The sequence below is a fragment of the Garra rufa genome, chromosome 16 (genome assembly GCF_049309525.1).
Source record: "Garra rufa chromosome 16, GarRuf1.0, whole genome shotgun sequence".
Classification (NCBI taxonomy): domain Eukaryota; kingdom Metazoa; phylum Chordata; class Actinopteri; order Cypriniformes; family Cyprinidae; genus Garra; species Garra rufa.
Window position 1 is genome coordinate 4,584,981 of NC_133376.1, and position 7,157 is coordinate 4,592,137.

The following is a 7,157-nucleotide window of genomic DNA, read 5'->3' on the forward strand; positions in this document are numbered from 1 at the left end:
CTTCTAGAAAGTATGCTCATTTACTGTTTATGTACTCAATACTTGGTAGGGGCTCCTTTTGCTTTAATTACTGCTTCAATTTGGCATGGCATGGAGGTGGTATGTAACCCCAGGCTTCTTTGACAGTGGCCTTCAGTTCATCTGCTTTTTTTGGTCTCTTGTTTCTCATTTTCCTCTTGACAGTAGATTCTCAGTGGGGTTCAGGTCTGGTGAGTTTGCTGGCCACTCAAGGACACCAACACCATGGTCATTTAACCAACTTTTTGTGCTTTTGACAGTGTGGGCAGGTGCCTAATCCTGTTGGAAAATGAAATCAGCGTCTTTGAAAAGCTGTTTAGCAGAAGGAAGCATGAAGTGCTCTAAAGTTTCTTGGTAAACAAGTACAGTGACTTCAGTGGTTTTCAAAAAACACAGTGGACCAACACCAGCAGATGACTTTTCACCCCAAATCATCACAGACTGTGGAAACTTGGTCTGGTCTTCAAGCAACTTGGGCTATGAGCTTCTCCACCCTTCCTCCAGACTCTAGGACCTTGGTTTCCAAATGAAATTCAAAACTTGCTCTCATCTGAAAAGAGGACGTTGGACAACTGGGCAACAGTCCATGTCTTCTTCTCTTTAGCCCAGGTAACGTTGTCTGACGTTGTCTGGGTTCAGGAGTGGCTTGACAAGAGGAATAAGACAACTGTAGCCAAATTCCTGAGACACCCCTCGCTGCAGACTGTAGCGCGGTGACGTCAGGTACCTACGTCACGTATGTGTTTACGTTGGTATGTATATAACACGCATGCGTGCTATTCTTACTGGCGTTACTGCGCAATGTGCGCATGTGCATGTTCGTTAACTTTTTTTAAACTATTTTTGTTGTTGTTTTCTCTTGTCCTCATGTGTCATGTTTATAGTTTTAATTATTATATATAAAAATATATATGTATTGTGGCGGGAGGAGCAAACGACAGACACAGTGGGTGTGGCGTCAGGCCTCGGAGAGGCTTTTATTAAACATAAAGTAAAAGAAAACAAGTTTCCAAGGGGGTAAATGTGTCCAAATAAACGGGGAATCTGGTGTCCTCGTCGTGAAGGCGCCTGCTCAGGTCCGGGGCGCGAGGGGCGGCGGCTTCTTCAGCGGCATCTTCCTCCTCCGCCTACGCGGCACTTCTGGGGGATGAAACGGCCCGGCATCCTGGCCCGTCAGCCGTCACGGGTGCGGTCCTCAGCCCGGGATGTTTTCGCGACTCTCCTCTCCCATACACACCCACTCCCGTTGGGAGCCTGGAGAAGGGCGGCGAATGAGGGACGGGGTGGTGATGATAATTAGGGGGGAGGCAGCCGACTCGTCACAGTATATACAATTATATTTTGTTTTGTTGTTTGCAATAAAAGATCACTGTTATCAGTTTGGTTTTTTGGAGGCACCATGCATAAAATGGGATGTAGACACTGAAAATATACTGTATGTAGTCTATTTAACTTAATACTACTTTATTGGCTTAAATATTCTACAGGCAGAATTCCCAAAGCAACAGAAAAATGTCCATAATTATACTAAATAAACAAGAATCATGACAGAGGAAAGGTTAAAATAAGAAACATATAAGGTGCAGAGTAATGTTACAATATACACAGTGAAATAAAGTGCAACAATGTTAATACCTTGTATATAATACTACACAAATATTACAGAATAAACTCTGTAATTCCATATAATTTTACCTCAGACATGGTTAAAATCATGGATTTGTACTGTACTACATATTACTGTTTTTTCCCCTTCTTTTTTTTCCCCTTAGCTTTTTTTAATACTTTTACATTTTATAAGACTATTATGTTAAGTATGCGCATGCGTTTTAATGACGCGTTACGTCACAAACGACGCGAAAACGCCTAACGTCACCACGCAATGCAAATTACACAGGCATACCATACGTCACTTTGCGCATGCGCGGTAAACACATACCTGATGTAGGTACCTGACGTCACCGCGCTACAGTCTGCAGCGAGGAGTACTTGAAATTCCTTGACATGTTTGGCTCTTGATGCCTTGACCTCAGTCTCAGACCATTCCTCGTGAAGTTCACCCAAATTCTTGAATTGATTTAGCTTGACAAGCCTCTCAAGGCTGCGGTTCTCTCGGTTGGTTGTGCATCTTTCTCTTCCACACTTTTTCCTTCCACTCAACATTCTGTTAACATGCTTGGATACAGCACTCTGTGAACAGCCAGCTTCTTTGGCAATGAATGTTTGTGGCTTACCCTCCTCGTGAAGGGTGTCAATGATTGTCTTCTGGACAACTGTCAGATCAGCAGTCTTCCCCATGATTGTGTAGCTTAGTGAACCAAACTGAGAAACCATTTTGAAGGCTTAAGAAACCTTTGCTGATTTGCATGTCACCATATTCTAATTTGTTGATAGAGTGAATTGGTGGGTTTTTGTTAAATGTGAGCCAAATCATCACAATTGAAAGAGCCAGAGACTTAAACTACTTCAGTCTGCGTGCATTGAATTTATGCAATACACAAGTTTCACAATCTGAGTTGAATTACTGAAATAAATGAACTTTTGATGCACCTGTATATTTTAGGGTTGTTAAGGCCAGTATTACTGCTAACTGTCACCAGAGGGCACTGATGTATTCATAAGAAAGCTTTCAGAAAGGGTCAATTTGCTCAGAGCTGTTTGTGCTTCTTTCCAATGCGTTTCAGTCAATCTGTCATGTTGTTTTGCCTCTATAAATCTTTGGTGGGTTTGTCTGGGTAAATGGTTTAAATTGACCTACTCAAGCCATCCTCTGTTGCCGTTCACAAGCCTTCATCATGCTTTCCAAAAGCAAGGGAAGTAAACATAGCTGAATCAATTCAGCCTTACATCCTGCCCCAGCCTCTCTGACTGATTGACATGTCTAAAGGGCTGAGCCTGTGATGTGATGTAAGGCTGATTAACTTTTTTTCTCTCAAGGGTCTGGGCCGATCTGTATGGGAAAGGGTTGACATCATTGCTAGAAAGGCTGCTTAGAGTGTGTTGATTCAGTGTGCAAGTTTGCCCCACTTACCCTGCCGTAGCGCTTGGCTGTTGCCTTGGGAAGAGCTGTTGTGCACAAATGATGTCATGGCCATGTTTTCGGCGATTGTATCTGACATCTTTTATCTTTGTGCATGCCCAGCTCTGGCCGAGCCAGGTTAGAGCTCCTGTTAAAGGGTCCGGTGTCATTTATCCACAGGCTTTCACACAGCCTCTTGCTATTTTAGGAAACACGTGAATAGAAGGAAGGTCACTCGAAAGCTCTTTGATGAACCAGCTCTTTAAAAGTGAAGTTTTGGGAAAGCTTTATTTAATGCAGCAATGCGTGAAGCCACTTCGCAGCGTTTGCTTTGGTCTTCTCTCAGATCTGACGACCCACATATTTCAGGTCGTATCAGCTCAATGTGCCCATAAAACAATGACCATGTTTATTTTAATTTTGGAGTTTTTAACCAGCTGACACTTTTTATTGTGCTAGTGTAGTGAGGTGAATTGTTGGTTTGGAGTTCGATATTTGCATTGTCATGGTTACTACTGTGTGAGCAGAGCAAATGTGTGCTACCAAAACAGACCTTTCTCATCATTGCTATGCAATGCAGTCTGTGTGCTTTAGCTCCTCTCGTGCATATTTTCATTGCTGTACATGTTTGCGTTGCCTACATGTGGTCTCTCAGAATGCTGTAAATTATACTGTTGTAAAGGTTATGAAGAACAAAAACCAATTTTGTGTTTTTTGTAATAGCTGACTATTGCTCACACTGTACTGAGGGAACTCATACAGGAACAAACAAGGCCACAATGTAGCCTACTTTCAGCATAATCAAAAGCCTAACCTATTTGGCATAATTTCGGTCAATATATGACCAACACAGAGTTTGTTTTGGTGATTCATAAAAGCTTGCTAATGCAAACTTCCCAGAAAACTTCAGGTTCATTATTCATTATTTTTGTCAGTCCGTCAAAGTCAAACACAAGTGAAAAGTGCTGGTTCAAACATATCCAGTTTTGAGTGCAACCCCCACATCTCAACATCTAATCATCTAATCAATAACAAATGCACAGAATCAAGCCCCACCCTACATTTTGTCTTTTCACTAATCCGTTACATTCTGATGTACATCATATGAAATAAATAATGTTTCGCTACTTCTGTTTTATCACGATTTCAACCTTAGTATTAAACTTTGACATGTAACCTTTCTCACACGGCTTCTGCTACAGAAATGAATGATACTTCATATAATTTGGTTTGTTTAGTTGGGGTGCATTTTTTGGACTGGATGATTTTCACTAGTCATGCAATAAAATGGGTAACCCGACATTGCCTTCAGAGAATATCGTAAAAATGTAGTATTACTCATGGAGTTAGGTGTTCTCTGTAATCTAATGTTCTCTGCTGTTGTTTGCCTGCAGTGGTAATTCTGTAGATCCTCTGATTCAGCTGTTTGCAATGGTGTCTCCTGCATGAGACCTGTTATTAAGGTGAGCTCCGTTCCTTGCATGCATTGTGGGTTTAAGCAGCAATTGTACTATTGAACATACCCATAATTCTTTTTTCCCCAACCGAATCTACAGCATCAATCAAACTATATTGTACCACAATAATTTTAATGTGTCAATTTCATAGCTTGCAAACATTCTGTAACTTACATAAGTAAGTGTGTGTAGCAAGTTGTTTAACACTTAATCCCTTCCTAAACTCAATTATATTGTGTCCTCCAGATATCACACGCTGTAAATTTGCTTAATTTGAGGCCTTCTTTTTAGCAAATGGTCATGCCTATAGCACAAATGGTGCCGAGTTTAATCTTGAGCAGACCCACTTATAAAACCTTTCCTTATGACTTCATGTTGAAATGATGTTACTTAGGATCTTGGGAATGTGTCCTCCTCCCAGTTCTTGTTTTATCAGCTTTTTACTATTCTACAGGCTCTACTGTCCTTATAATGCATAACCCTCAAGCAAAGATCGAGTGATTATACTAGACACTGTAAAACCATTTTTTCGCCGCTCATTACAACCATTTAATTTCTCAGCTTCAACATATATTATTTGAAAGGCACAATGGCCTGTTCTCTTCTCATTATAGTATTGTTTACACCTTAGATAACTTGAACTTGTTCATTAGCTTGACTCACAGCTAGTTGAAGGTCATAACTCTAATTCAGCCGTCATGCTTTGACTTGACAAATCACATTATATCTGCGTTCACTGTGCCAAACATTTACTGGAGGAGTAGGAGGAAGAAAAAAAATTAAGCAAAACCACAGCAGCTGCCAGCTGCAAGTTCTTAAATATCAGGTGCTCTGTGTTTGATTCATGCCTGTAGCCTCTAGTTAATGTACATGTCAGACAGTCTATTCATTTTATAGCCTCATGCTTTGCAGTCAGATCTTGTTTGCCTGAACAACACAGGTATGTGGAAAAGGCAGCCTTTTAAATTCAAGCTTACTCTGAAACCCTCATACGTTTTTTTGCTTTAGAATGGGAAACTGATGTTTCTGTTAGATTTACAAGATGTAATGTACATTAGCTTCAAGAACTTGTATTTAGGTGTGTCAAAGACTCCAGATGTCTTAAAATGAACATCTTTGATTGATGTCTGTAAATTATGTGCTTTCTCTTCTTCTAGAACTTCATGGTTTACAATACTGTGTGAAGAACATTTACAGTATCTCACAAAAGTAAGTACACCCCTCACATTTCAGCAACGATTTTAATATGTTCTTTCAAGGGACAATATTACCAAATGAAACTTGGATATATTTTAGAGTAGTCAATGTGCAGCTTGTATAGCAGTATAGATTTACTGTCCTCTGAAAATAACTCAACATACAGCCATTATTGTTACCATTTCCTACATTTCCTAGTTTCTGGAGGGAAGGCATTATGTTCTGCTTCAGAATAAGACAGTACATAATGGAACCCATGTTTCCCTCAATGAACTGCAGCTCCCCAGTACCAGCAGCACTCATGCAGCCCCAGACCATGATGCTACCACCACCATGCTTGACTGTAGACAAGACAGAATTTTCTTGGTACTCCTCACCAGGGCATCGCCACACATGCTGGACACCATCTGAGCCAAAACAAGTTTATCTTATAGTCTCATTAGACCACAGAACATGGTTCCAGTAATTCATGCTCTTGGACAGGTTGTCTTCAGCAAACTGTTTGCGGGCTTTCTTGTGAGCCAGCTTCAGATGAGGCTTCCATCTGGGAGGACGCCTGTGCAAATCGACTTGTTGCAGTGTGCGGCGTATGGTCTGAGCACTGACAAGCTGATCTTCTACTTCTGCAACCTTTAAAGCAATGCTGGCAGCACTCATGCATCTGTTTTTTTGAAGCCAGGTTCTGCACCTGACGCACAGAATTAGTGCTCAACTTCGTTGATCGACCCTTGCAAGGCCTGTTCTGAATGGAAACCATCTTGGAAACCCTCTGTATGACCCTGACCACTGTAGTGTAACTCGGTTTCAGGGTGTTTCTGAACCTCTAATAGTCTTGGCCATCTTTGTGGAGAGCAACATTTCTAATTCTCTCATCCTCAGAAAGTTCTTTGCCATGAGATGCCATGTTGAACATCCAGTGGCCAGTATGAGAGAATTGTACTCAAAGCACCAAATTTGAACTGCTCTAATACAAGATACACAACTTTGTATGGTTCTGTCAAGCTGACAAAAACATTAACATGATAAATAGGACATGTAGCTTTGCATGGTTAATCAACATACTGCTGTTATCACTTAGGGTTGTACTCACTTTTGTTGCCAGCTATTTTGACAATAATGGCTGTATGTTGAGTTATTTTCAGAGGACAGTAAATCTATACTGCTATACAAGCTGCACATTGACTACTCTAAAATATATTCAAGTTTAATTTCTATAGTATTGTCCCTTGAGAAGATATACTAAAATGGTTGCTGAAATGTGAGGGGTGTACTCACTTTTGTGATATATTATTATTGTGATATATATATATTATTTTTTAATTAGATCCTCTTAATTTGTTTTGTTTATTGCAGTATTGTTAATTTCAAAGTTCGGTGGTAGAACACATCAGGGCTTTGTACAATATTTAAACCACACCATTGCTGAATAAAAAAATAACCTTATAAAATTCTTACACTACATAGTA